The sequence below is a fragment of the Populus euphratica genome, unplaced genomic scaffold, assembly GCF_000495115.2.
Source record: "Populus euphratica unplaced genomic scaffold, PopEup_1.0 scaffold261.1, whole genome shotgun sequence".
NCBI lineage: Eukaryota > Viridiplantae > Streptophyta > Magnoliopsida > Malpighiales > Salicaceae > Populus > Populus euphratica.
Window position 1 is genome coordinate 99112 of NW_011500146.1, and position 4775 is coordinate 103886.

Below are 4775 nucleotides of genomic sequence, written 5' to 3' on the forward strand. Positions count from 1 at the left end.
GGAAAGTAATCATCGATTGGTGTGATGTCGGGTGTCGAATCTGTTGTTACTTTTGATAAAAGATCTGCATCAATATTTTTGTAAACTTCTCATTTTTAAAGTTTTGATCCTAATAGCAAGTTTCTATGGCATTTTTGTTTTCGCTTACCTAAGATATAACTTGCGATCTTGATCCCGGAGAAAGGGATGCTCATTTGGCGATCTCAAATGATATGGACATACCCCATTATCTAAAAACCTTTATCTTAAAGATTGTCATCTTTACTTCCCATTCTTTGTTTTTCTAGAAGAGGAATTGTGGAGCTAGCCCTATTGTGTTTCTTGAGTTACCCCAGTTTGATCATGCCCCCAAGAATTTTATCCTGTTTTATTTGCTAGGATTTTCAAGGGACGATTTCTTGGAGAAGAGTGTTTGGTTTTTAATTAGAGGTTGAGTTACCCATAGAGAAATTTTATCTTTGGAATTTCAAAGTTATTTCCAAATGTAAAAACCATTTTAATTTTAATATATAAAAAAATATTTCGAAAAGAATTCAAAAAATTCTTGTCGATAGAGTTTCAATAAAGTTGAATTTCTCTATGGGTGTTTATACTAGTGAGAATGTCAAATGACCTTTCATATTCCATCTTCTTGGTCAGAAAGGTTCAAGTTTTGAATTGAGACTTTCAGAGGAAGGAAATATTTTTTCAGCACTTATTTTACTTGTATGAATAATAAAGTATAATCGAAGTTTCTTAAAAAGCTTGTTTTGCATAAGAAAACATTGCTTACGAATCTAGATTGTTTGTCTTTTATTAGTAAAGGCTTTATTCGAAACATAACATGGGTTTTAACTCTTGGACATGAAAGAAAAGTATATTTGTAAGTTAAAAAGATGTTTAAGGAATCTACCGACAATGAATTAGTAGTGCTCATATCCCAACCTATTTTTTGGCCAGGGGTTCTTAAACCTTAAACCTTAAAATGGTATGATATGCTCTTAGTGTCGGGCTTTAGGCTTCTTGTTTTTTTTTTTTTTTGATTTAGTTTTGAGCATCATCACCATCATCATCATATCTACAACTTTTTAAATCTTTGAATTCTTTCGTGCCCCTAGCTTTGCTTAGGCCCATTTCATCATTAAGAATTTTGATTAGATGTTGGGATTGTATATAAAAGAGATGAAATTAATGTTAAAGAGTGAATAAAACATGAAATTTTTATGGTTTCCTTAAGTTTAAATATTAGTCAAGAATAATTAAAATTAAAAAAAAAATATATTTTTTATTTGAATGATGAAATAAATTGTGTTACAATGTGGGAATTTGAAGAATAGGAAGAAAATTTACAAAAGAAAGAACGAAATGTTCGTGTATCTATTTAAATCATTTTTTTTTGGCAAATGAAAGGATAATTAGATGGATTTTTTTTATTAATTGTTTTAACATGGAAAGTAGAATAATGATGTTAATTAAAGTTTGATATGAATGAATAAACTTGATTAAAACGTTTGAGTGAGAAAGAGTCTTTGTGTGTGTGTGTATATATTGTACATGTAAAAGAAATGAAGTGATATACTTGTCGATTCAAGAGAGGCTGCCAGGCCAACGCTGCAGTAAAGAACTTCAGCTCGAGTTCACTCGTCAAGTAATTATATGGTACTCAAATTTATTATTGGTCAATATGTATTTTTATTTGATTAATTATAGATGATAAATTAGTAATTGTTATATTGTTTACTTGAGAAAATAAAATATGTGATGCGATGAATTAATTCTCTGGTTAATAGAATTAGTGCCCTAAACAATGGGCAAAGTGTTGAACTAATTCATGGACTAAAGGAATTAGTACCCTAGTAAATGGATATTATGAAAAATTAATTCTCTGGTTAATGAGATTAGTATCCTCGTGAATAGGCAAATCATTGAACAAATTCTTAGATTAATGGGATTAGTGCCTAGGAGAAGGGGCGTGATGAGAAATTAATTCCATAATTAATGAGATTAGTACCCCTAATAAATGAATAAATCATTTAACTAATTTACTGGGTTGATGGAATTAACACCTATTTAATGGATGTGTGACAAATTACTCACCTAGTAGTGGAATTAATGCCCTAGTTAATAGGCAATACGAAGAATTATATTTTTGGTTAATATTCAAGGATTAAGGATTATTTGGAAATTTAATTACAATATAATACAAGATGGATGAATTAATTTAATGATCTTCTAAGCAAATTTTTAAAGAAAGAAAGAAAGAATTTATTGATATTTTATTTTATTTGTCTAATCAAATTATTGTATTAAATTAATTTTGAGGTACATCCCTGTATCATGCTGAGTAGTAGATTACTTTTTCTTATATTTTTTGGTGTCATTTTGTAATGAATGAATTTATTATTTTGTTATGTAATATAAATTTTAGAATTTAAAGCGTCAATATTTTATCAAAAGTTTTTATTTTGTAGTATAATTTTAATTATGAGTTTCTTCTTTAATTATGTACTTATTTCAATTATAATTTCGTTGATGGTTCTTTTTTGTAAATCTTTGAATTATGTAATGTATTTTAGTTATAATTTGTAGAATAATCATTAATTGCATCTATGTAAATGTGTTATATTAAATTGTTTAAACATGTGTAATTTTGATTATTGAGAAATAGTAATGTAATGAGAGGTGAAAGTCTTGGATGATAGGACAAATAGAAATATTGAATATTGAAAATTATGGAAGAAAAGTCAATAACTTGGTACCTAAAAATATAGATGAAACTCTTTTGGATTTTTGATTGATTGCAAAAAAAAAAAAAAAACCAATTACCCTAATCTTAATTGAATTATTAAGTCCTTACTCTTTATTTTGAATTGAAATTCCAGGGTTGTTATAGAAGTATTAATCCATACCTAATATACTTGTGCATGAATAATATATAAAAAGAAACAAAAAATACATGAGTAATACATAAAAATGCATGCTAAAATTAAATTACACAAACCAACAAAAACAAACAAACAAACAATCAAATAAACAAAGTTTAAACCAATTAGACAAGTCCCTAATGCAATTGTCATCTTATCATGACGTGCATAATATCAAATGGTGGATCTGCCTCCTAGAATTAAAAGGTGTTTTAAGTTTAATTATAAAGTTTTGATTTGAGAGAGTTGTCATCACATCATGGTTGATTAGTACTTAAAAGTGCATTTTTATCATGGTTTTATATCATCATTTTGCACTTGAAGTATCAATAACTCCTTAACTAAAATATATTTTATAAGAATGTATCTAATAATATAAGATACCTATAAATTGTGGTAAATGTCTATTTTTAATGCAGGTCTATCACATAAATGAAAGGATTGATTGATGACTTGAAGAACTTAAATTGCAAGGATAAAGAGATGGCCAAACTTAGAAAAGAGATGTCGGTGCAATCCAAACCGGAACACTGTTCGGTAAATGGGTCATATCTGGAGCTATATATCTCAGATTTAGGTCCAATTTATATGGATAGAAAGGTAAGACATAGGCCTACAACTTTCATATGGAGCCCAAGATCTAAAAAGGCCATTATCAAGTCCAAATTGTAGCAACAACAAAGAAGCCCGAATCTGTCTTCCAGCCCGAGCACTGTTCGGTATTTTGGCCATATCTGGAGTTCTAGAAGTCCAAATGAGCTGAAGTTTTTACACAAGAAAGCTGAGACAATTGCCTACAACTTTCATGTTTGCAACTGGCTCCAGTTTTGACGTTATCAATGACGTTTTGGGCAGACAAGAGAAGATAAGGATTGTCACCAAGTCAAAAGTTGGTCACCCACTTATCAATTAGTCATCAAATCAATAGTTCCCATTTTTGGCCTATAAAAGGAGGCATTTGCCATGCATTTAGGCATCTTGATTTCCAGATCAAGATCATGCTCTTCCTTTCTCTCTTTGTATTTTTTATGCTTTGTTTTCATTAATATTAAGTTTATGCCTTTCATTTCCTTTCCTTTACTTAGTTAACTTTTATGTTCTTATTTTGTTTATCTATTTTGCTTTCTTTCATTATGTCTAGCTAAGTTAATTATGTCAAGGTGAAAAGGTTACACTAATGGTGTAAGAATAAGTATAATGTAAACTTAATATGGACTTTAATGTTTGATACTAACATGTTTTATATTTGCTATCTTGTTCACTCTTTAATACTTTGCTTGTTAAATGACTAATCTTGATTTATGTTATATAACACTTGGTACAACAAATGCTTGGCACTTTCATAGCCCATAATGTATGGTATAACCGACACCTGAGCTATGAAAGGAACTTGATTTGTTGTTAACATAAGTTATAATCATGAATGCTTGACGAGATTTACAAGTATTAGCATTAATTGAATAAGATGACTAATGTAATCATGTTAACAATATATAATCTGATTGGAACCTCCTTTGTGTGTGGTTTCCAATTCAATAATAAGAGTTTATACTATACTTGTTTGATATACCATTAGTGGAACCTCTAACCTTGACATTTGTTATTATCATTGTTTAATCGTTACATTAATATTCCATCTCAAAGTTCTCATCATCTTCTTCTTCTTCTCTTTCTTTATTATTATTATTATTATTACTACTACTACTACTACTACTACTACTACTACTACTACTACTACTACTACTACTACTACTACTACTACTACTACTACTACTACTACTACTACTACTACTACTACTACTACTACTACTACTACTACTACTACTACTACTACTACTACTACTACTACTACTACTACTACTACTACTACTA